The sequence below is a fragment of the Phocoena sinus genome, chromosome 15 (genome assembly GCF_008692025.1).
Source record: "Phocoena sinus isolate mPhoSin1 chromosome 15, mPhoSin1.pri, whole genome shotgun sequence".
Classification (NCBI taxonomy): Eukaryota; Metazoa; Chordata; class Mammalia; order Artiodactyla; family Phocoenidae; genus Phocoena; species Phocoena sinus.
In genome coordinates, this window is record NC_045777.1 from 77,485,432 (window position 1) to 77,512,162 (window position 26,731).

Consider the following 26,731-nt stretch of genomic DNA (forward strand, 5'->3'; position numbering starts at 1 on the left):
CAGGTCTGAATTTCTGGAGGGAAGTGAGCCTCTGGTGCCCATCTGCTGGAAGTTGCAATCTCTTTATCCTCCCCACTGAGTGGGGTCAGTCAAGCTGGCTGGTTCTCCTGTGAGTTCACATTTGCCTCCTGCATCAGTCTACCAGCCAGCGGGGGCTCTGGAATTAGTTGGCACATTCAAACCCGGTCATTGGAGGAAAGTTGAAGAAAAGGAGCCATTGACAAAATCATAAGCTGTTACCAGCCCTAAGGCTGAAGGGACAGAGGAGGGAGGGCTTAGCAGAGCCCAGAGAGAGGGGGTGGGGGGCTAGAGACCGGCTGTCACATTTCATGGAGGGATGCAGCCGGGCCACAGCAACCTTGCGGGTAGGGAGCTAGGAGAATAAACTCGGAGCCCCCTGTCCCTGCTCCCACGGGCTGAGCTCAGCCAGAAGCCAGAGGGTGAGAAAGCCTGTTGCCACCGTCCAAACAGGTCAGTCTTCTGGGACACAGACAACGTGGGGCAAAGAAGGAAGAGGAGTCATCGGAAGGCAGCCAGCACTCAGTCCCACACTGACACTAAGTCACATTGAACCTGAGGCGACCAGCACTCCTTGCAAACACTGGACCCTTCTAGGGTGCTGTGTGAGCTCTCTCAGCCCCAGCTCTGACTCCAGCAGCTACTGCAGTGAGCAGTTTTAAGCAGGCTGAGGCCACGGCCTGGGGCACCTGCAGGAATCCCCTCACCTTCCATCCATGAAAAACCGGAAGTGCAGAGGGTTAACAGTTTGGGGGCTGTGCTTGACCCACGAAGGCATAAGTGCCTCTCCACCTCCTCCCAGCAACAGTTCAGACACATAGATCCTAAGCTGCCTTGAAAGGTCTGGATCCTGTGGATAAAGAAGATGTGGTACATATATACAATGGAATACTACTCAGCCATAAAAAAGAATGAAAATTTGCCATTTGCGGCAACACGGATGGACCTTGAGATTATCATACTAAGTGAAATAAGCTAGAACGAGAAAGACAGATACCATATGATATCACTTATACAGGGAATCTAAAAAATGAAACAAACTAGTGAATATAACAAAAAAGAAACAGACTCACAGATATAGAGAACAAAGGAGTGGTTACCAGTGAGGAGAGGGGAGGGGGAGGGGCAAGATAGGGTAGGGGGTTAAGAGGTACAAGCTACTATATATAAAATAAATAAGCCACAAGGATATATTTTACAGCACAGAGAATACAGCCAATATTTTATAATAACTATAAATGGAAGATAACCTTTAAAAATTGTGAATCACTAGGTTGTATACCTGAAGCTTTTAAAATATTGTACATCAAATATACCTCAGTTAAAAAAAATAATAAAATAAAACATAGCAATCAAAAAAAAAAAACAAAAAGGTCTGGATTCTGATTCTGAACTGCAGCCCACTGGGTCCCAGAACTGCAGTCTTCACCAGGTTCCTGCAACCCCTTTGCCCCAGCAGATAACATTACTTCCTGCTCTAGATTTTAGACTCCCAAACCTGATGACCAGCACTCCCTAAATGCCCTACCCAATCCAGTCTGTCCAGGCAGGAAAATGATAACAAACTGGATAAAGGATCTTTTTACACAGGTGCAAGCTTTGCTTTTTTTTTTTGCGGTACGCGGGCCTCTCATGGCTGCGTCCTCTCCCGTTGCAGAGCACAGGCTCCAGACGCGCAGGCTCAGCGGCCATGGTTCACGGGCCCAGCCGCTCCGCAGCATGTGGGATCTTCCCGGACCGGGGCACGAACCTGTGTCCCCTGCATCGGCAGGCGGACTCTCAACCACTGCACCACCAGGGAAGCCCCTGGTGCAAGCTTTGACTGCCCCTAGGTCCAGGATCAAGTACCCTATTCCATGGTAGCCAGCTCTGGAACTCATCCTGGTGTTGGTTTTCCATCTTTCTCTCCTCACTCCTGTTCCCTGCCATCATTTCCCGGATAAACTACCTGCATTCAAGCCTTTGTCTCAAAACCTGTTTCTTGGGTCAAGGGGGAACCTAAACTAAAAGGCATTGGTTCTCAAGGGTGATTTGAGCACTTCCAGAAAGTCCAGCCATTTCAGAGCCTGTGAAGTTCTTTTTAGCTCATACTCGAAGCCCATCCCTCACTCTTTCCACATGCCATTGGGAACAACTGGGATACCTGGCCATTCTCTGACCACTGTGCTCTGAAAGCAGCTCATTTGTCTTCTCTCCGGCCCTTGGATCCATCTTTCTGACGAGGCTCCTGGAGTCGACTATGCACACACTCTCCCTGCACCTTGAAGCCGTGAGTGGTTCTCTCTGGATTGGAGGCAGTAGGAGAATTAGGGGACTATGGGGGTTGCCTGTCAAAAGATGGTGGTGATGGAGATAAAGAGATGTGGATGGAGTTGAGAAGTACCAAGGAGACAGAAGTGCAGGATTTAATGATTGTGGAAAGCTCAGGAAAGACAAAGGCAGGGATGGGTCCAGGCTTCTCCCTTGAGCAGTTGGGTCAATGGGGTGCCATTTGTCAGGCCATAGTCTATGAGGGAATTTCCCAATGGGAAGGTCAGAGAAATTCTAGGCATTCTAGATCCCCTCCCTGCCAAATGTTCACCTCTTTATATATCCTCTACATCTATCCAGCCAGGTTCCCTCTGAGAGTTTGGTTATAGATCTCTATTTATAGGCTAAAATGTATTCTCTTTTAGTTGAAGTAACACAAGGTGGAATTTTAAAAATTCAACTTTGCCAAGAAACCTAGAGCAAACCAACTTATAATGAAGACTTGGAAGAGTTACAGGTTAGCTTGCCTGGAAGTTTGCTAGGCTTAGGGTTCCTTACTTCCTCATCTGGGCACTACAAAGGACTCTATCCCTCTCGCCTAGCTTTCTGGATTTAGGCAATTACCCCACCATCTGTCTTCTATTTCCTGAGGAGATGGGACACATTAGCCCACTCACGGCCCTAATTGAACCATGGATGGTGCCCACACCCAGACCTGCCGTGAGAGCCAGAGCCTGGGAAGGAGGAAGGTCCATTCCAGAATGGCTTATGGGGAAAGCTCATGGCAAAAAAAAAACCCAAACACAGCATCCTGGATAATCATTCCAAACAGTGGTGAAGCAAGATGGAGGCAGCCCACATGGCTGGAAAGACCAGAGCCCAGAGTTGGAGAGTGGGAGATGGGGGAGGGGGGTGAAGTCAGGGGTCCTGGAATAGACTAGAGAGTCCGAGAACGGGCAGCTCTTGCAACAGACATCAGATTCCAGTGGCAAATATCTTTTCCATGCACTCTGCTGGAAAAGGACACAAATTAGTGTTGGTGGATCCCGTTCTAAGAGAATGAAACCTTCCAAAATTAGCAGGAGAGAAAGGCTTGTTTACCGAGTGTGGATTATGAACCAGGCATTGTGTAAGGCCCTGGACTGACTCATTGGTTTAATCCTTATCAAACTTAGGGTATAGAATCCTTCCCGCTTGTATCAAATGAGAAAATTAGGGCTTGGAGAAGTCAAATTTCTTGCTAGCTGAGCTGGGATTTAGCTTGGCTGGTTTCTAAAGCCCCTATTATTTTTATCAGCATATTCTCATTCCTCTGAATGTATGTTGCTTCCCTCTACCTCCTGTGATGCTTTAAGACTATTTATGTCACACTTTGGCTCCACCTGAGTATGAAACAGATGGCGTCTCCAGAACATGAGGAAGTGGTAGGGAGGCTGTTGTGACCAGATGGGACAAGGTTGAGCCTAGACCCACCTCTGACTTCGGTAGGGTCCAGGGGAAGAGAATAAATCGAGGCTTCACGCCAGGCAGAGAAATAGTAACAGGTTGTAAGTCAAGCGAACGAACTGCTAAATACAGTTTGTATTTCCTCCTTGACAAATAGACCTTCATGATAACCTAAAAAGCCAAGTCAGAATTTAGAATTCTTGAGCTTCTCTGGGTTCTGCGCTGAATATGGCATTGTGGAGACCCTCACCCCCAGGCCCCTGCCTGCTCCCTTTCTCCCCCGTTCTGGGTTATATCCTGCTTTGCAAAAGGCCTTGCATGTTTGCACATGTCTAAATTCTATCCACACCCCATGCAAATAGCTTTAGGCTAAGCTTCAAGCCTAGAGTCGTTCATACTATGGCAGCTCCCAGGGGAGAGGCTTGCAAAGGCCCTAGAAGCAGAATCATGACTGTAGGGGCTGAGTTCTGAGTTTCAGGTATCTGGAGTATGGTCTAGGGGGAAGCTGTGGGTTCCAGGTGGGCATATCCTCTTGACCAGGTGGTCTTCTTGCCCCACGGGTTGCGCCCAGCTGGAGGATAGCCCTGGTGGGACCCTCTAAAGTGTGCAAGCCAGGACAGAAGCCCCTTTGCCCAGGTCTGAGGCCAGTACACAAAGCAGCACAAAGGGACTGGTGAGCCCCAGGTTGCTCAGGCAGGGGCTACACGATGCAGTTCAAACCAGCAGTCTGGTCAGCTTGTCCTACAAGTACAAAAGGCAGCCCCTCCCCTCACAGTGGGAGGCAGCTGGGATCTGGAAACCAAGGGAGGAGGTTTGGACTCCCTAGGGCAGGAGGCACCCTAATGCCAGGGAGGGCATGTTTCCGAGCGCTGCTCCCCATAATGGACTGAAGGTTAAATGCAGAGAGGCAGAACCCTCGCTTAATTCTGAATAAACCGACAGCACCAGACACTATCAGGTCATATCAGGACAGGTAGCAACAGGCAGCAGGAGTAACTCCGGGCCCCACTCCTCCTGGCAGGGCTGGGGCTGCTCATCAGCTTTTGCCTGAGTCAGGGCTGGCTCAGAAACACACTGAGTCTGGTCCCCAGTGTGGAGGGCACTGGTGATTCTAATCAGGAGAGACGAGGGAAGGCAGGAGTTGATCTTTTCCCTATTAGGAGTGACAACATACACTGCGAGAAGGGCAGGGACGGGAGCTTCTGCTGCTTGCTGAGTAGCACTGTTCCCAAGTCAATTTAAACTGAAGGGGAATAGAGAACAGACTTTTGGTTGCCAAGGGGGTAAGGGGGGTGAGGGAGGGATGGATTGGGAATTTGGGATTAGCAGATGCAAACTATTATACAGAGAATGGATAAACAACAAGGTTCTACTGTATAGCACAGGGAACTATATTCAATATCCTATGATAAACCATAATGGAAAAGAATAAGAAAAAGAATGTATATATATGTATAACTGAATCACCTTGCTGTGTAGCAGAAAGTAACACAACAGTGTAAATCAACAATACTTCAACAAAATAAATTTTTAAAAAACTGAAGGGGAAAGAGTGTGCTACCTACAGTATAGAGATTGATCAGGATTTCATTACATCTGAAATCACTGATTGCAGGGTGAGAGGGTAAGGGTCAGCAGGCTTGTTTAAAGGGTGGTCTCTGTTGTTCATGTGTTAGGGATCCCCAGGTCTGCAGTGCTTCTGCTACATAAATCCTTTCCCTAAACACATGTTCTTTTTTTAAAAGAAAACATAATTGGTATTATCATTTCTTTTTTGTTATTGTTTTTTATTGTTTTACTTGAAAGACAATATTACATCAGTTTCTGGTGAACAACTTAGTGATTTGAGATCTTTATCCATTATAAAATAATCGCCACAGTAAGTCCAGTTACCATCCGTCACCATACAAAGTCGTTACATTATTGACTATAGTATCCAAGTGTACATTACATCTCCTTGACCTGTTTTTTTTTGTAGCTGGAAGTCTGTACCTCTGAATCCCCTTCACCTATTTCATCTGTGCCTCCACCTTCCTCCCCTCTGGCAACCACCTGTTTGTTCCATGACTTTGTTTCTATGAGTCTATTTCTGTTTTTTTTGTTTGTTCATTTGTTTTGTCTTTTAGATTCCACATATGAATGAAGTTATATTGTATTTGTCATTCTCTGTCTGACTTATTTCACTTAGCATAATGCCCTCAAGGTTTATCCATATTGTCACAAATGGCAAAATTTCATTCTTTTTTATGGAGCTATCACTCTCCCAGATTTGAAACTATACTACAAAGCTATAATAATCAAAACAGCATGGTACTGGCACAAAAACAAACACATAGATCAGTGGAATAGCATAGAGAGCCCAGAAATAAACCCATGCTCATAAGGTCAACTAGTCTATGACAAAGGAGGCAAGAATATACAATAGGATAAAGACAGTCTCTTCAATAAATGATGTTGGGAAAACTGGACAGCTACATGCAAAAGAATGAAACTGGACCACCTTCTTACATTATGTACAAAAATAAACTCAAAATATATTAAAGACTGAAACGTAAGACCTGAAACCATAAAACCCTTAGAAGAAAACATAGGCAGTAAACTCTTTGACATCAGTCTGAGCAATATTTTTTGGGATGTGTCTCCTTGGGCAAAGGCAACAAAAGCAAAAATCAACAAATAGGACTATATCGAACTGAAAAGCCTTTCCACAGCAAAGGAAACTACCAACAAAATAAAAAGGCAACCTACTGAATGGGAGAAGATATTTGCAAATGAAATATCTGGTAAGGGTTTAACATCCAAAGTAAAGAACTCATACAACTCAGTATCAAAAAAAACAACAACCCAATTAAAAAGTGAGCAGGTGACCTGAACAGACATTTTTCCAAAGAAGACATACAAATAATCAACAGACACATGAAAAGGCTTTTGTCACATCCTGGGCTTTTGAGGGGGAGCCAAATTAATAAAAATCTAGAATATTTTATACAGCTACATGAGCCAAAAAAGAAGAAACTGTGATGAAGACATTTTCAGACATGCAAAGATAAAAGAAACAAAATGGAAGGGAGGAAAAGAGGGAGGGAGGGGGAGAGTGGAATCCAGACAGCCAAGAAAGGAAAAAACAAAGGAAGACTGGATCTAGGAAAACTAACTCCAATGCAAGAAGTTGACCAAGGAAAGTTTCAGGATAACAGCCATGCAGCAGATTCAGAGAACAAGAATGGTAGATTGGACTTTCAGGAGAGATTACTCTAGGGGGGAGGAAAAAACCTGAAAGATTTCATATGTGTGAGCATTTGGGGAGAAAATAACCATGTATAGGAAATTGACAGGTCTGATGGTAAAATCCAAAGACATGTACATAGAAAACAAGGTAAATGAAAAGTAATTATTTATCCTCTACTCATTTCCAAGAAAGGAAATGTAATCATAGACAAAGTATGGCCCATGAGTGAACAATATTTAGACAGCTACCATAGCATAAATTTTATGATTGATTTTCCAAACATACAGCTGAGTTGGTAGGATAGGGAAGAAAAGGTTTATGTGTAGAAAGGAAGCATGAAAAGGAGCTAATTCATCATTTACCTACATACAGAAAAACACAATAGAAAATACTTAAACTGTTAAATCAACAAGAAGCGGTGAAAAAACACATGTATTCAGCCAATGCAACCATCTGCTACCCAGAGAACTGCATATTCTCAGTCTGAGGTGAGGGCATAAACATGAGGTCATTTTATTTTCTCATCTGATCTCTACCTTCCACTGTGCTATATTGAATTTCATTTTCTTTTCAGCTAATAACCTTTCAGTCAGACCCCAGAGCTTGCTGGTCATTTTCAGAATGGTGTGAAATGTCCAATCCCTCTGTCTTCATTTTAAAACTTCAACCTTAGGTCCTGTTAAGTGTCCTCCTTCTCTCCTCTCTTCTCTCATCTCCAGATGAGCCTCAACCAAGGAACTCACAGCGTGGAGGAGACATGTCAGCCATTTCACCCCCTTCCATTTTGGTCAGGCAGTAGGGGTCAGAGTAAAGGTGTAAACACCTTTATGTTTACCTGACACTGCTATTGTTGCCTCCTAGTTAACACTGGCTGGTCTTAGATGTTGACCATTTGGCCAGAATCTTGGTGCTGATTCACTCTCTCATATGGAACTTGTATGAGTTTTTTGAAGGACTCTCAGGTGCCTTCTCACCACCAGGTTCACCTCTTCTGACTCCATCCAACCTCACACCCTGGCCTCTTGCTCCTACTGTCCCTTCCAGCGGAGTGCTACCAAGATGGCTCAAGCTTGGCTAACTTCCCCAGTGCCCCTTCGGTCTACAAGAAATCCTGCATCTTTTCCATGCCTTTATTCCCACCTTGCTCTCATTACTTCCTCCCTGCTGAAATAGACAGGAAGGGCAATCAGCCAATGGGCCTCAAACAAACAGCCATCAGAGGAATGAGATGCCCATCTTGCCCTCTTGTAGATACCCCTAACCTCTACTTGGAACCCCCCCCCCCCCAATTTCTTGATTCACAGCTGCAATGTGCAGGGTGTACGGGAAAGTGAAGAGACACCCCTAGGCTGAGGGCAAAATCCTTCCAGAGTTTCTGGTGTTCTGTCCATACAGGCTGGAGTGGAAGGACTGGGTGATGGCAGTATCATGTAATGGTCAAGAGCGAGACTATCTGTGATAGAAACCTACTTCTGTCATTGGTCAGAATTACTAGTTACCTCATCTATAAAACAGAGGGATTTCGTAGGGTTACTACAATAGTTAAATGAGTAAATGACTCTAAGGAGGTGAGAATAGGACTTGGGACACATGTTATCTATTCGTATTATTTCTGCCACATGTTAGTAAGATCTTGGGAGATTAGTCTTGTCATCTTGTCAATTCTCTTTGGACTGCGGGAGTTTTTAGCACCTATTATTTTCCGCTCTGAGGTTATAGCTGCAATTCTGAGACCAAAGCAAAAATCTATTTATTGCCCTGCTACACATGTTATTCAGAAATATGGAGATAAATACTGAAAGAAATAAAACTAAGACAGTAGATAGTGATTGCCTCCAGGGAGCAAGACTGGGGGTGATGAAACCCCACAGAGGAATGTTGCTTCTTACTATAAACACTTTAGTATTATTTGATTTTTAAAAAACTAGATACATGTATTCCTTTGATAAAAATTAAATCAATTTAAAAAAAATATGTATATATTTTATTATTTTTTAACATCTTTATTGTTTTGCAATTAAAACAGTACAGTAGAGAAAACTTGGCACTCTCCTCCTTATGCATAAGCGTGAAGGTTTCTATTAGAGTTGAATGGAGTTGAAATTGCTGAGTCACAAGAACTGTGCATCTTCAACTCCATTAGATCCTGTCAAGTTGCTCCTGGAAGTAATTGCATCATCTGACCCTCAGAATAATTCCTGGTCCCTACACGTTCCCCAATATTTGCTATTACCAAACTTTTCAGCCTTTGCACGTATGCTGGCTATGAGATGAATCCCCTTGGTGTTTCAACTTGCATCTTCCCAGTTATTAGTAACGTTGAGCATCTTTTCTTGTGTGTCTTGACATTTCTGGATCCTCTTTCATGAACCATCTGTTCTTATCCCTTGCCCATTTTCTTTTTTTTTTTTTAACGTCTTTATTGGAGTATAATTGTTTTACAATGGTGTGTTAGTTTCTGCTTTATAACAAAGTGAATCAGTTATACATATACATAGGTTCCCATATCTCTTCCCTATTGTGTCTCCCTCCCTCCCACCCTCCCTATCCCACCCCTCTAGGTGGTCACAAAGCACCGAGCTGATCTCCCTGTGCTATGCGGCTGCTTCCCGCTAGCTATTTTACGTTTGGTAGTGTATATATGTCCATGCCACTCTCTCACTTCGTCCCAGCTTACCCTTCCCCCTCCCCATATCCTCAAGTCCATTCTCTAGTAGGTTTGTGTCTTTATTCCCGTCTTACCTCTAGGTTCTTCATGACCTTTTTTTTTTCTTAGATTCCATATACATGTGTTAGCATACAGTATTTGTTTTTCTCTTTCTGACTTACTTCACTCTGTATGACAGACTCTAGGTCCATCCACCTCACTACAAATACTCAATTTTGTTTCTTTTTATGGCTGAGTAATATTCCACTGTATATATGTACCACATCTTCTTTATCCATTCGTCTGTTGATGGACACCTAGGTTGCTTCAATGTCCTGGCTATTGTAAATAGAGCTGCAGTGAACATTGTGGTACATGACTCTTTTTGAATTATGGTTTCCTCAGGGTATATGCCCAGTAGTGGGATTGCTGGGTCGTATGGTAGTTCTATTTTTAGTTTTTTAAGGAACCTCCATACCTTGCCCATTTTCAATTGAGCCGTTTCTATTTTTCTAATTGGCATGTAGGAGTTCTTTATATATTCTGAATGTTGATCCTCTGATGGTTTTATGAATTGCAAGGATCTTCTCTTCATCTGTGGCATGTCTTTTCACTTTATTACAAATAAAATGGCAAGAAGGTGAGATAGGATAACACATTTAGTTAAGAGTAAGTCTCTTAACTCAGCCACTTATAAACTAACCACATGGCATTGGGGAAATTATTTGATTTCTCTCTGCCTCGGTTCCCTCATCTTTAAAATGGAGGTAATAATACTCTTCATTTTATTGTTATTAGAATTAAGTGAGATAATACGTGCAAAAGACTTGGAACAGTGTTGAGAACCTAGGTGCAGGACAGGAATAAAGACGCAGACATAGAGAATGGACTTGAGGACACAGGGAGGGGGAAGGGTAAGCTGGGATGAAGTGAGAGAGTGGCATGGACATATATACACTACCAAACGTAAAATAGATAGCTAGTGGGAAGCAGCCGCATAGCACAGGGAGATCAGCTTGGTGCTTCGTGACCACCTAGAGGGGTGGGATAGGGAGGGTGGGAGACACAAGAGGGAGGGAATATGGGGATGTATGTATACGTAGACATGATTCACTTTGTTATACAGCATCAACTAACACAACAATGTAAAGCGATTATACTCCAATAACGATGTTAAAAAAAAATAGCAGTTGTTTTTACAGCGTCTATTGTCATCACAGACATTTAAAATTTTGATGAAGCTAATTCTATTCTTGTCTCCTTTTATGACGTTTTCCTTTTCCAACTGATTTAAGATCTCCTCCCCTACACCAATGTCATTAAGAAATTCTCCTATGTGCTCCTTTAAGCGTCTCATGGGTTTGTTTGTTACATGTATGTCTTTAATCCACATAGACTATTGGAGGTATTTATGAGTGATAGGGAAATAATATGACCTTTCCATTAGGGATAGCAATTTGTCTCAGTATCATTTATTGAATATCTGGGTCTGGCTAAGGCGCATTACAGACACATTTGGCTTAGGTTCATTAAGACACATATATGGCTTCAAGTCACTTGTTCTAACCATCCTGGTTTTCAGGAATATCCCTGCTGCACACAGCCAGCTCCCCTGGATCCTGACATAGCATCAGAACCACATGGGCAATGGAACAGGAACAAGGTATGAAATACGTGTCTTTCTTACATCAGACAGGTAACAGTGTATGTCGAGAGTTCAGTTCTCATTGATGTCCAGTCAAAAATGTAAACTCTTAGCGTTAGGAATTCACGCAGTGGTACAGTGTACACAATTACCAACACACCCCACGCTTACGTTTTTTGATGGGAGTCATGCCAAATAGAAAATACTAGAATCCCTGTGTTTGCAGGTCACAGACCTGGAGAGAAACTGCAAACAGCAAGTATAGCTGTGGGGTGAGTCACGTGTTTCCTTCTGTCCAATTATCAATCATTAAAAACAAATTTTCATCGAAAAGGTTATCATTCTATCCTCTCTTCAGAAAATGTAATAAAAGCATTGTCATATGAAGAAATGAGGTCCAGTGGTTAAGACTTCACCTTCCAATGCAGGGGGTGCAGGTTCAGTCCCTGGTCAGGCCACTAAGACCCCACATGCCTTGCAGCCAGAAAAACAAAACATAAAACAGAAGCAGTAACATAACAAATTCAATAAAGACTTTTTAAAAATGGTCCACATCAAAAAAAAAAAAAAAAAAGTGAGCCAAAAGTATGCAGCCAAAAACTGGATGAGAATTTATCAAGCAGTTCATTCATAATAATATTTTGATAGTTTTCTGAATTTCTGTGATGTTTAGAGTGTTTTTCATCACTTTAAAATACATCATTTGTCAGATTTCCTGCCGCCTTATAAATTTTTACTTTCTCGTTCAATTTGGTATTTCTTTTTCCTTAAAGAGAGTTCCCCAAGTATTTCAACTTTGGGTCTCTCGAAGCTTGGCTCTATTCCTGCTGGTACATTCATGTTTTCAAAGAAGTGATCTCATTGGAGAGTCCTCATTCTCAGATTATAAAACAGAAAACCAGGGGCGTCCCTGGCGGCGCAGTGGTGGAGAGTCCACCTGCCAATGCAGGGGACGCGGGTTCATGCCCTGGTCCGGGAGGATCCCACATGCCGCGGAGCGGCTGGGGCCGTGAGCCATGGCCGCTGAGCCTGCGCGTCCGGAGCCTGTGCTCCGCAGCGGGAGAGGCCACGACAGTGAGAGGCCCGCGTGCCGCAAAAACAATAAATAAATAAAATAAATAAATAAAAAACAGAAAACCAGAAAAGTGGACCCATTTGCTCCAGGTCACAGAGCAAGAACCCGTGACCTCTGAGACAGCGTTCTCCAAGTTCTCTCAGGAAGCCCCCTGTGGGCCGTGCTCCTCCCACTACCCTCCTAGTCTGAGCATCACTGCATGACACACAGCTTTCTGACCAGATGCCCGTTTTAATAGGGTTATTCCGAGTGTGCTTCACCCATATAATCCCATATCCTGTTCCCTAGAGCTGTCCCTTCCTTGTCTCTTCCCTCTCCTGGGGGAAGGGTTAAGGAGAAAGCAATCTGATGAGTTTCCCTTTCAATGAGCATTCCATTTTTGTCGCTCTCTGACCAAATGACCTTTCTACTCTAGCCACACCAAATGCCACGTTCTCTCCCTCCAGTGCAAATGTCACTTCGTCATTTGTTTGAAGCATTTCAAAGCCCACTATATGTTGAAGAATAAAGCCAATGATAGGGGCCAGCTCACCTCCCCAACCTCACCTTTGACGACTCCCTATTCCTTCCTTGCTCCCTTCCTTCCTTCCTTCATGCGTCACCCAGTCATATCTACACACCTTCTCCTGAATTCTCACCAATTCCCCAGAAACTGATCTGCTATACCCCACATCTGCAGGTGTGGAAAATGAGTCTCAGAGAAACTGGATGGCTTCTCAAATGCAATGAACACCATTAATTTCCTGCATAGCATCGGCTTCCCCTTTCCTTCTCCCTAATAAAATCCTGATCTTGTTCAAGTGTCTAGTAAGTCAGAAAGAGAAAAACCAATACCGTACGCTAACACATATATATGGAATTGAAAAAAAAAATGGTTCTGAAGAACCTAGGGGCAGGACAGGAATAAAGACGCAGATGTAGAGAATGGACTTGAGGACACGGGGAGGGGGAAGGTAAGCTGGGACGAAGTGAGAGAGTGGCGTGGACATATAGACACTACCAAATGTAAAATAGATAGCTGGTGGGAAGCAGCCGCATAGCACAGGGAGATCACCTTGGTGCTTTGTGACCACCTAGAGGGGTGGGATAGGGAGGGTGGGAGGGAGACGCCAGAGGGAAAAGATATGGGGATATCTGTATATGTATAGTTGATTCACTTTGTGGTTCAGCAGAAACTAACACACCATTGTAAAGCAATTATTCTCCAATAAATATGTTAAAAAAAAATAATACAAGACTGGAAAAGCCAAAAAAAAAAAAAAAAACCCAGTATCTAGCCCTCATCCCTACAGCGCCCCCATACCCAGCTCCAGTCCTTCAAGGACAGCAAATAGCCGAAGCAAGAAGAAACTTTTTCTGTAAAGGACCATACAGTAAACATTTTAGGCTTGTGGGCCCTACAGTCTCTACTGTAACCACTCGACTCCTCCATCATGTCAAGGAAGCAGCCACAGACGAAACATAAACTAATGGGTGTGGCTATGCTCCCCTAAAACTTTGCTTACGGACACCGAAATTTGAATTTCACATAAGCCCACGTGTCATGAAATCTTACTCTTCTTTTGATTTTTTTCAACTATTGAAAATGTAAAAACTGTTCTTTACTCATACAAAATCAGATGGTGGGATTTGGTCCTACAAGCTGTGGTTTGCCAACCCCTAATCTAAGCCATTCAGTGCATGGCATTTTCCTGGCAATGCCAGGGAAGGCATACCACCTCCGGGACCCAGCCACACCCAAAGCATCTCAGGTGATGTATAACCGATTAGAACTAAGCATCCATAGGATTCTAGAGATCTGAACTGTGGGAAGGATAGAAGTGAGTGCTTCTGTCTCTGCTGTTCTGCTTCTCGCCCACTAATATTACAAATCTGAGGCCCTCTTGTGGAGGGTCCTGCCTGAATCCAGCTATTAATTTCCCTCCCAAGGCTGCAGTTGGCACAGGGTAAGATTGGCACTTGGGTTTTGCACTATATCCCTGGAAAGTTCATCTTGAGATCAGGCAGAGTTCTCCTGGATTTCAGGATTGATTAGCTGCCCTCCATAAGAGCAGAGAATGATCTGACCCAGGCCCTCCCTCCTGGCCCATTAGGATTGACGAGACAGGGCCTGGGATTCATGCCGGAAATGATCCAAATACGAACAGAAGGAGGAGACGGATATGTTTCTGATATGCCGTACAATTTCCACTATTGATTTTGATTCAAGGAGACCAATTAAAATTATCCACTCTGGTCAGTTGCAAAACTTACTTGCTCAATAACGTGTCTGAGTTCATTAGCTGTTTTGTTTTAACAATATTTCATTTTAAAGCTTAATTTTATCTACACATTAGCTCCATTTTACTCACGCAAATAACAGTTTTATGGTTCTATCAGCAATAACTCATTATCATCTTCTGCAAGGCCAGGGGAGAATTTGCCACGTTGGAGAACATCCAGTACTTTTAATTGGAGAGTAAAGCCTACGTTCACTTGAAATCATTTGCATTCACAAATCAAGTGACAAGAGTATCTTTGACACAGTGGCTGTATTCAGTAGAAAACTCACCTCCAGAAGTTCCCGCTTCACCCTTCCCAGAGCTCAGGCTTAAAAAGCCCTGGTGGCAAAAGGAAATATTCCCTTTGGCCCATCACTGACATTTCCTGTGGGTAAAGTTAAAATGGTTAGTGGTAACGCAAGGGTGTTTAGGATACCTTCAACACTGAATATCTCCAAGGGAGGTCCCACTGTATTTAATATGGCAAATTCTTTCCCAAGAGCAGTCTTGAAATTAATCGGAGCCCCTCGCTAAGGATAATTTTCTGATGCTTTTCTCAAAGGGTCATTTGTTGAAACGTTAGTCCATCCTTCCCCACACACAATGGGATTGCCAAGAAAGTTCTTAGGGAGGGAGAGATGGGGGGTCACGCACACCAGAGGACCAAAGGCGCCAGCAAAAATACCAGGACTGCGGGAGCAGAATAGCTGGAGGGCCTCGGCCTCGTGGATGAAAGGAGGAGACTCACATTTGAGCATTTGGGAATACGCCCAGCACTGTTTGAAAGTGCTTTACCGGCTGTGTTTGCCGTAAAGCAGGTAAACCATGAGACACTCACCAGGGAAAGTTATTCATGGTTTACAGATGAGAAGAGGCTCTTGTGACAGGCACTGTGCCAGCCACTTCACACACCATAGTCTCCATCTTTCCACAACAAACTTGTGTGCGGTTCCTGAGAAGATATTTTCATCGCATTTTACAGATGAGAAACTGAGACTCTGGGAGATGAAGTTCACTCAGTGAGAAAAGGGAGCATGTCTGGCAAGCCAGTCAGTCTGTGAGCCCAGACGAGGCCAAGACGAGGGCCCAGGGCCAGACGAGGGGAGGTCCAGGAATTGGGGGAATAGCTTTAGGCTGAAGTGGAAAAGTTGACAGCAGAGTGCTCTGTACTAGAGAGATGCTGTCAAGGAGATTTCCCAGAGTCTGTTGGAGGGTTGCTACTGCCTTTGAGGTAGGAACATTGCATTCCCCACCTAACCGCTCACACTTGGCCTAAAGGGCCCCATTCCTGGCTCCCTCTGGGTGGAACCCAAGCAGATGCGGATGGACGCCCTGCAGTTTTGGGGCGTGCTTAAGTGGGACTGGATCACATGTGAGTGAAACCCAGTATGAACTGGCTGAAGCAAAGGAAAGAATTGACTGGCCCATGTGATCCAAAGAACAATTGGGATAAGTAGGATAGAAATGGGACTCAGAACTCTCTAGAACACAGAATGGGTTGTCCTTGGTCTTCTTGGCATTTTTGATTTTACAGTCCCTGCTGCCTGGCTTTCTACCCATGGTTGGAACACAGAGGCCAAGAGTTGCCTGAATGTCGAAGCTTTTGTTATTATTAAGGTAAAAGCATAACACCTCAAGGTTCTGACTGACAAGACCCCACTTTGTTTAGGTATAAAAGGCATCCTGAGAATCACCACAAGGGCTTGCAGAGTCCAGGCTGGGGGCTCTGAGCTCAGAAGCACAGTCGACAGAGCATTCTGGAACTGCTCCTGCCACGGGGAGAGCTGTAACGACACACTGAAGGCACTCCTCCACTGTGGGCTGGGGATGCCAATCCTGGGCCCCCTTCAGCTGCCTCTGAAGGCTGGACACCATCTCCCACCCTCCCACGGAACAAATTCTGCAAAGAGCCTCCTTCCTCGTGTCATCGCTGCTAAATTGTTCCCGGGCCATTGCATCTGGCTAATCCCTGCACCCCAGTCGCAAGGAAGCCTGGAGAAAAGTGATACTAGCTTGGGAGGCAAGACTGCAAAGCGTGGAAACTTCTCAACATGAGAAGAGTGTTCAAAAGAGGCTCGGGCACCCCAAGGACACATGTCTACTCTAGGGATTCATCCAGACGGTGTGCAGGGCTCAGCACAGTCAGAATACAGGTCGAGGTCAAGGAGCTTCCTGTCCCCTTAGCTCAGCAACGCCTGTCCAACACCACGGTCACTTTGAGCAGCCTAGGATCCAGTGCCCTTTCTCCCTTCCCACTGGCCCCAGGGATTCCATACACTTCTGCATCCTTTCCAAGGCTACCACCACCCACTCCATCGAGGCAAACTGCAGAGCGGAAGGTGGTACCCTTCCCAACAGGCTCTTATCTATCATGGATGCACACAACCCATTCGTTTGTTTAAAGTGAGACGAAATGCACAGAACAGAAAACTAACCCTTTTAAAGTGTGCAAGTCATCGATACGAGATACATTCATGATGTCGTGCAGCCATCACCACTATCTAGCTACAGAACATTTTCTTCACCCCCCAAAGGAGACTCAGATCCGTGAAGCAGTCACTCCTCACTCCCTCCCTCTCCCGGCCTCTGGCAACCCTACTAATCAACTTTCTGTCCCTATGGATTTACCTATTCTGGACATTTCATAGAAAATGAATCATTCAGTGGTTGACCTTCTGTGTCTGGCTTCTTTCACTCAGTATAACATTTCCAAGGTTCACCCACATTGAGGGCGGCTATTTTTATTGTAACAGATTATGTTTGTTGGCTAGGGCCGCCGTCACAAAGTACTACAGACTGGGGGGCTTGAACAACAGAGATGCATTGCCTCACGGTCTGGATGCTGTTAAGTCTGAGACCAAGGTGTTGGCAGGGTTGGTTCCTCCCGAGGGCTCTGAGAAAAGGATCTGCTCCAGGCCTCTCTCCTTGGTTTGTAAGTGGCCGTCTTCTCCCCGTGTCTTCACATCACCTTCCCTCTGCTCGTGTCTGTCTCTGCGTCCAAATTTCCCCTTTTTATAAGGACACCAGTCATATTGGATTAGGTCCCATCCTAACGACCTCATTTTAACTTGGTTACCTCTTTAAAGACTCTGTCTCCAAATACAGTCCCATTCTGAGGTACTGGGCCTTAGGACTCCAACATATGAATTTGGGGAGGTCACAATTCAACCCATAACATATATTTTTTCACTCCAAATTAGACAAAATAAACAAGGACTCTCCAAATATCGTCAGCACAGAGAAGTCTGATAGACTGTCATCCTCTATTGGCTTGAACTTAAGTTTGGTGGCTTTCAGAAGGCCAAGGCTTTCCCTATTCCCCGGTGTCCTTGAGGTCGGCCACCTGGTCCCCTTCTTATAGTTCCTTTTCAGATCACAACAGTCCTCCTTCTCCATGCAAGGCTCACTCCCAGGAATTTCTTGGTGAGACTCTTCTGGCTCCTGTGTGCCACTCCCTTGCACACAAATACAAATACCTCTACACATCAAGGGCCTTCAGGCACTGCTAGGCCAGGGCGCCCATTGTAGCCCCCTTCAGCCCTGGGACCCTTGCCTGTGCCCCAGCCTTTGAGCTTCCCCCCCCTCTTGTTTTTTTCTCTTCCAGTCCTCTGAGACTTGATCTCCCACCAGTGCAAGATTTAAACACATCCAATCAACCAGTCCTTGCTCCAGTGTGGGTCTTCCAAGGGAACTTGAGGTCTTTCCCCAAATAACGTGTTCTCAAGGAACATGATAATGGCAGGGATCCTGAGACCTGCAGGGAGGGACAGCATGAAGCCACAGCAGCCAGGATTCCCCTATGCTGGGATAATGTGATTTGTACATCTCTTTCTTTTCTCTTTCCTTCTGCAAGCACTTGGAGTCAGACCTACTGAACGAGAAGGAACCACAGCCCAGTGGAAGAGACCAGAGACCCCTCGACCCTTGTATGGTGTAACTGGATGTGTGCTGAGTGACCAGCCATGTTCAACTACTCCCCAGGTACAGTCTACTCCTTTGCCAAATAAGGCTAGTTCCACCCATCTTTCTTATCTCACAAGGCCTTTCGGATAAAAAATAAGTCACTCAAAACATAAAAGACAATGCAAAAATGAGGGGTTTTTTTTCCTACTGTTTATTCATCTAGCACCGCCAGAAATGTCCGATAGAGCTTCGTGCAGGGCTGGAGCCCCAGGGAATGTTCTCTGAGCTTGCCTAGCCTTTTCTAACCTCATCCAAACAATTTTTCTTGCTTCCCTGAAAGAAAATCCAACGCTTCATTTAGTGAATTAACCTCAGATGTTGGAAATGATTTCTTTGTAACTATAGGGAGGCTGTCCAGGTTATGTCAAAGTACTGTTCAGCCGGGGAGGCCAAAAGCCAATCTGTTGGAAAACCAATCTGGATTTATCTGAAAAAGAGATTTATCCTTCATAGAGCAGGGAGCAAAGCAAGGGATTGGTGAGAGCTCACAGATCAATTCTCTTTTAACCTTTGAACTGTGAGTCTGTGTTACATGGTTCCGAGTTCAGAGGGGCCAAGCCCTCTTCTAAGCAAAACAATAATCGTCTCATATCCGGTAAAACAGATGAAGGGGAAAAAATATGTTAACCAGCACGGTAACGAGCAATTGCCTGACTTTGCAAGACCAAGCCCTGTTTCCACACAGTTCCATTTGCTACATTAACTTTAGCCTCCAAGAAAGATTTTTACTCAGACGTGAAATAACTGTTCCTCTGACATCGTGTGACAACAGGGAAATGCCCGGTATTGATACTGACACATTCTAATCCGCGTAAAGTGAGTGATTTCCCTAAATGATGTGCGAATCTTAAAGGTGCCATCCCTCCCCCATCTGAAGCCAGGTTTAATCTACGTTACAAATTAGTGCTCTGACGCTAGAGAAGTAGTCTATGCTTCCCTGCACGGAGGAGCCCTGTGCAACTCTATTTATTACACTGACTAAATGAAAGGAGGAAGGTGCCTGGGGGGAGAGGATTGGAGAGAAAGAGAACCATTCTGGCTACTCCAACTGTTCCTCATAACTTCCTCCTGAGACCTTTCCACCTGGTTAGACTAGAAAGTATCCGACTTGCTCTTTTCGAATCGTGCTCCGCCAGCTGACAGCACCTTGGTGATCTCATCTGAAGTCTTGTCAAGCTTTGGGGATGCTGTTCGTCCAAGCCAGGACATTCAAACGTACGTACTAAAAGCTAATCGTTTCAAGATGTCTTACAGGGTGCAAGGGCGTTTCTCTACTGCCCCTTCTCTCAGCCTCCTGCCAGCCAAGTGATATGCACAAGGATTCCAAGCCTGAGAGGGCATGAGAATCTCTGAAGGGTCTGTTCCAACAGCTTCCCAGGCCCCAGTCTCAGACGTTCTGATGCAGCAGGTCTGGGGTCAGCCCTGAGGATGTGCATGTGCGACAAGTGCCCAGGTGTTGCTGCTGCTGCTGCCTGAGGACCACAGCATGAGGCCTCGTAAGGATTATTATCTCCATTTTACGTAGGAGGAGATGGAAGCACAGGGTCACGGAGGGTGAGGACTCTGTCCTAAGCCTCTTAAACCAAACCCCCTGCTGCCTCCCTGTTTCTCACTCAGCACCTGAGTTTTCAGTCGAAAATCCACCGTTCTAGAGGGAGGATGCAGAAATCAAATGGGGCCACGGGATCCGCCCCTCTCCATCCATCTTCACCACCCCCGTCAGAGCAGAGCAGACAGGGGCCTTGCCCACCTGCCCATATTTGACCCTTCATCTGTCCCAATTATGATCAGAAAACGCTTACTGCATTTTCCTCAGCTTTTTTGGCAGCCCCCGATACGTGCAGCTTCCACGTTCATGACATAACATTCCTACAGATTCATCCTGGGCCACGAGCCCCCATTTCCCTCATCCAGACATGCTGATTTACAGCTGAACTCAGCAGAGAGTATCCCTATGAATTTCCCCTTCCTTCATCTTCGGGGCCTTGAAAAATTGTGCATCCAGTACTTGGATGCCTTGTGCAAATCATCCAACTTGCAGGAATGGTACCCATCATTATTCTGAGCCTTTTGATAACCAGTAGGACCTGCCCAGCATCTCTCACTGTAGAGACCCCTCCCCATCTTGGTTAACACAAACACTATACCGTGTCCTCATTAATTCTCAGGACCTCAGTCAATTCTGCTTCACCAACCAAGTTTACTCTGCCGATTGGAGTTAAGCCCGGAGTAGCAGTTTCCTCTTGCTCCCTGTTCCACCCTCTGGAGCTAATATTGGCAGACCAGTCACAGATATGTCAGATACCTTGGATTTCATCTGACGGGACGTCCCAGTTGATGTCAGCATGGGTCTGGCCATTTTTTCTATCACTCCTGCATTTTGACTCTGGGCCAGTTGGGGGATTCCTAACACCCATGCAGGCCCTCCCCTGGGCCAAAGGCCTCTGCTCTCCTCTCCCAAATGCCTTCCAGACGCTTCCATGCACCAGTAAGAGAACATTCAACCAGAGAGAGGTTCCCTGGGCACACAAAGCTACTCCACCTTGTTCCAAGGTAGAGCTATTGGCTTTGTACTCACCCCCCTCCCAATATACACACCCCTACACACACCCCACACACACTCACCACCTCTTCAGTCTAAGTAGCCCCACTGGTATCTGTCATATATATTGGGCTTCTATGTAAAATTTTGTTGGAAGAAAAGAGTTAGTACAATCTCATCATTTTATTTCATAGGTATAGAAAGTGGCAGCTCAGAAATTGTTTACACAAAGTTACAATGATAACCAGGGTCACAGCCGGGGATATTCAGCTGCCCTCTCTGTTTTCCTCCTCTTTCTCCTCCTCCTTTTTTTTTTTGCGGTATGCGGGCCTCTCACTGTTGTGGCCTCTCCCGTTGCGGAGCACAGGCACCGGACGCGCAGGCCCAGCGGCCACGCCTCACGGGCCCAGCCGCTCCGCGGCATGTGGGATCTTCCCGGACCGGGGCACGAACCCGTGTCCCCTGCATCGGCAGGCAGACTCTCAACCACTGTACCACCAGGGAAGCCCCATATGTCCTTCTTTTGGGCTCTCATGACCTTGGTGTTTGGGATCAGTCCCCAAGCATCCCTGTGCCACCCTCTCACAATCCTTCCCATCTTGAGTTGACATGTGGGAGTACCACCTCTACATCCTCCACTGGCCTCAGAAATCACTGTGCCCCCCAGTTCAGATGCCCACCCCCCACTCTTTAGACTCCATTTTTGTGGCAATCCAGCTGTTTTCTTCTATAAACCAAAAAATGAAAGACTCTAATCCCTGGTGTAGGCCCAGAATATCAAGTCACAAAGCTCAACTTGCCCCTTAAGAGGGAAAAGCGGGGGAGCCCTCTCCTTCTTCAGTGATGAGACCACAAAGAAATGAGACAGAGCTGCTATCTCCCTTTGTGTACCAGGCTCCAGGGCTTCTGCCTGAAGACCCCAGTCATGTTCCAGTCAGCCCCTTGATGACATCCATGCAGGAAAAAAGGGATATCAGGTCATCTAATGTTCAGCATCTCTGGGTTACGGTTTGGGGTATGCACGTCATGTGCTAGACCTTGAGACAGAGGTCCTACTGCAGCCCACTGCCCCTTCCCAGAGTTCCACCTGGGGGCAGCCTTTTCCCCTTCTCCCCACCCAGGGCAGCTATCTGTGGGGTACATAAAGGGGGTGATGAAGAACTATTCTCACCTGTTCCACCCACACCGAGGTCCTCTGCCCTGAGCACAATCCTGCAGTGTTCCAGGACTGCAGGCGATTCCAATTCCCTTCTTAGGGTTTTGTTACAGAGTCATTATTATTAGTCTCTTGTATTATACAACTTTTCATCAATTCCTGCTCTTTTCTCCAACCAGACCCACGGTTCCTTAAGGAGGGAATAGGACTTATTCTTCTTTCATCCCTCTCCATGTTCTACATCTGGCACATGTGGAAGATAAGTAGCAGATATGCAATAATATTTTTATCTTCATTATATTTATCTGAAAAAAATCCAAGTTTGTGCCCATGAAAGAGCTAATTGTTCTTACCTTCTAGAACAACGGCCATCTACCCATGGGTTGAACCACATATTACACATCCTGGATTTTTTTCTCTTCTTTTTTTCCTCACCATCCCAGTGCTTTAGTTCTTTCCTTTGCTTAACTGCTCCTAAAAGAAACAGAATGAATGTCATATGTTCTCCCAGAAAGGGGCCTCACAATGCAACTCACCGGGGGTGTGGGGAGGGGACTTTGCAGCAAAAGCTTCAGGCCACAGGGAGTTACTGTTGAACAGGTTCAGCATTTTGGTTTACAAGATGAAAAGATGTCTGAAGATGGATGGTGGTGATGGTTACACAACAAGTTGAAGGCCCTTAATACCATCAAACTGTACACTGAAAATAGTTAACATAATAAGTTTTATGTTATGCATATTTCACCACAATTAAATAAGTCAATTAATAAATTAATAAAGCTGCAGGCCTGCTATGGGAAGAATCCTGCTATGGGAAGAACAGCCCATCCCAGCCCCGAGATGTGGTGGCTGGGAGCAAGAGATGTTCAATTGTGACACATTTTTATAAAGTATGCTAAATTATATGCTGGTGGCATTAATAGCAATCAGGCTCGTAGAACATGGGATCTAATGGCTCATAAATGAGATGCAAGTTCATTTTTACAGGCCCACTATAATAAACTAATTATTTTGGAACTCTCCAATTATGCATGTTTCAAAAAGCTGAATTGCATTAAAAACATGTTATGGCTTTATAGATTTTGTCTGTAGGGAGAGGAGGAGATACATCTGCTCCACAAGTGCCCAGGGAGAGAGAGACACAGAGAGAGAGAGAGTCACAGGCAATAGATAAAGAATAAGCCAGCTGCCGAATGACAAATGTGGTGAAGGAAGACAAAGTGCTGTCAGTTTCCTCATCAATTACGGCCGGTCGCTAACCCAGGAGACAGCAAATTGCACAGCCATCAGAGATGGCTCTGTTAGAATTATGGAGTTGGAGATCGCCACTGATTTATTCAGTGCCTGGGGTACAGAAGGGTGTCTGTTGCTTTGGGATTAAGATTTCCCTGCTCAGAGCCATCTGGAAGCTCAGGGGTAGCCCATCCGTGACAGAAACACTCTGACTCTGATTCTCGGGAGGGGAGCAGGCGTCCGGCAGGCCCGCCAAACACCCCAGAGGCTGCTGACATGCCCCCTAAGGCCCAGGTGAAGCTGTGAGGAGCCTGCCAGGAGGGGGTTGATGTGCCCACACGCACTCTCAGATCCCTAAAGGGAGGGCCTCTATCGGATAGAAGGGCCCACACACTCATCTGGTTAACTGCATGGCCAAGTAAGTTTAAATCTCGTGGGGCAATCTCACACATTACCTAACCATCAGAGTGGGAGGGTGGTGTTGTTTAAATTTTATTGTTTTTGTCTGTATAAAATTATATGCTCACTGCAGAACAATGGCTTTCACCGCCTCACAATCATAAAAGGCATAAGGTTGATCTCATTGCTTTTATTTTTCCAACGAATAATTGAGCCTCTTCATGTCTTACTAGCAGGAGGTCTCATTTTCCTCTTGAAGTTTCTTCTCTCCCTGAATTGGCCCCAAATCCTGGGGGCTTACATGGTCCAACATGAGGCGATCTGACTTCTACGCTTCCTTCAAGAGGGACTGATACAGAGGTCTCTGCCTCAACTATTACTTTCCTTGCATTCATCCCCAGCTGGGGCTGGAAGCACCCTGCCAGGTTCCTGATCTCAGGGAAAGTCACATCCCCACCACCTGCCTCAAACTTGCCAAACAACCATCAGAGTTTCACCAGGAAGAAGGCCCTTTCTTCGCAGGGTGAACCTCAGTCAAGGGCGCTGAACGTGCGTGACCAAGATCGCAGACCCCATACCTCTCTTTCCCTCACCGTGGCTCTCAGGGTTCCTGCAGTCCCTAGGTGCTGGGTACAGATTCTACAACCCCAGAACCATTGTCTATCTTTGGTCCCTAGGAACTCAGCACTGGTGGCCCCAGAGCTCACCCTTCTCAACCATCAAAACCAGTGTTAGGTTCAAATCTCTTTCTCCAGTGTGTTCCCCTCAACTTCTCAAGAGGAAGCCCCCTTTCAGTCAATGGGGATCTTTGTAAAGCAAAATCCTCAAGTGAAGCCAAGGGGTCCACAGACTCTTTGGAGAACCACAGAGTTCAAGTGATTTGCTGGCATCACACTCTAGAGGAGAAGCCACGAATTCCATGTCTGTTAGAGACACACCTGCCCCACCCACAGATAACCAACATTCTGCTAAACACCCTCCTTTTCTTTTTTTTTGTAACTTAAATACAATTGACGTACAATATTATATTAGTTTCAGGGGCACGACATAGCTGATATTTTTATAGATTACACTGCATATAAAATTATTAAAAGCTATTGGCTATATTCCCCATGGTGTACATTAATCCTTGTATCTGATTTATTTTACACACAGTAGTTGTGCCTCTTAATCCCCTTCCCCTGTCTTGCTCCTCTTCTCACTCTTCTCCCCACTGGTAACCACGAGTTTGTTCTCTGTACCTGTGAGTCTGTTTCTGTTTTATTACATTCATTCATTTTATTTTTTAGATTCCACTCCTATATAGTTTGTATCCCGCTTTTTCTTTGTATTATATCTTGAGCATATCTATTATCATTAAATATTCTTCAATATGAGTTTTACTCAAAATAAACTGTTGTACAGATATGTCTTAATTTAATTGTCCACTTGCCTGTTGTTGGACATTAAAACTGCTTTCTGGGAGGGACTTTCCTGGCGGTCCAGTGGTTAAGACTCCGTGCTTCCACCGCAGAGTTCGATCCCTGGTCGGGGAGCTAGGATCCCACATGCTGCGTGGCACGACCCCCAAAAAACAAAATGTTTTTTTAAAAACTGCTTTTATTTTTGGAGAATATAGATACTATGAATATTCTTATATACGAATCTTTGCCTGCATCTTTGATTATTTCCTTTGCACAAGTTCCTAGAAGTGCAGTTACTCTCAAACAATACGGACATTTTAGACTCTCAGTAAATATTCTCAAAATACTGTCTAAAAACCATTTATTTACAAGAGCATGACATTACTTATTTCTCTACACCTGTGATAGCTTTGGATATTATCATTAAAAAATAAGTTTGGTAATTTAATAGGCTAAAACGACCTCATTTTAATTTCTATAATACTTCAATCATTATTAACGAGATGGGGAACTCTTACATATATTTTCTAACCAAATATATTCCCTCTTTTGTAAATTTCCAGTTCTTGTACTTGTCCATTTACCTAATGATATCCTAGTGCTTTCTTATCAGTATGTGGGAATATGTACATAGAAGCCCCCAGACCCACCCCAACTGCCAACGAATGAATAAACAGGCCGTTTAGAAACAAGGTTGATGGATTCTATCCCCCTCTGCAGGGTGGCGCCTAGGGCTCGAAGCCTTTGATCTCTGTATCTCTAGCAGCAAGCCCAATAAATGTTAAATGAATGAAGTTATTATAAGTAATAACAACAAATAGCCTTTTGATGCCACGTTTGTGGCAATTATTTTTCAGTTTACTTGCCTTCAATATTTTTACACACATAGACATAGAACCTTTTTGATCTTCTCCTGCGTGGCTTCCTGCACTGCTTCTAAACCACAGAGGTCTTCCCCATCCAAGGGCGTGTGAAATGTTCGATTCTATTTTCTGCTCATCTTCCCACTGTCTGCTGTTTTACATTTACTTTTATTTCTCATGTTCTTAATGGAAGCCAAGCCACTGGACCGGACCCTCCAGAGGCTCTTTTGAACCAGATGCAGAGGTAAAGAGTCCCCTTCACCGGGGAGGGCACCTGAGGAGGTGGCTTACTGCGCTGCATGTTTTCCTGCGTCTGCTGCCAGTTGGCCTTCGAGGGAGAGTAATTTTTAACAGCAGGCTGAGCTCCCTCTGCCAGGAAGGAAGTTATAAACTCCAGTCCTCTCCGCTCAGTATGGGGCTTCGTACTAAATCAGTTCATTTTCTTCCCTCCATCTGAGAAGCAGGCTAAGCAGGGGCTTTATTTACAAAGGTTAAACATTCCTTTAATTGGATTGCTGGCATTTAAGCCCGGAGCCCTCTCCCCTGCCTCTTGGTCCCTCTCCTTCATACCTGGACTAGTGCCAGAGAGAAATACCAAAGG

The 26,731-nt window shown here is 45.1% G+C and overlaps 1 long non-coding RNA gene across 1 annotated transcript in view; it reads right to left on the minus strand.

The window, feature by feature from the left end:
- LOC116740216 overlaps positions 1 to 22,708 on the minus strand; it is a 41,631-nt gene extending 18,923 nt beyond the window's left edge. The window contains exons 1-2 of the long non-coding RNA XR_004345840.1: positions 22,586 to 22,708; positions 14,862 to 14,956 (exon numbers count right to left, since the gene is read on the minus strand). This is a non-coding gene — a long non-coding RNA (uncharacterized LOC116740216). The remainder of the gene's footprint in view (positions 1 to 14,861; positions 14,957 to 22,585) is intronic.
- Between the last annotated feature and the right edge of the window lie 4,023 nt (positions 22,709 to 26,731).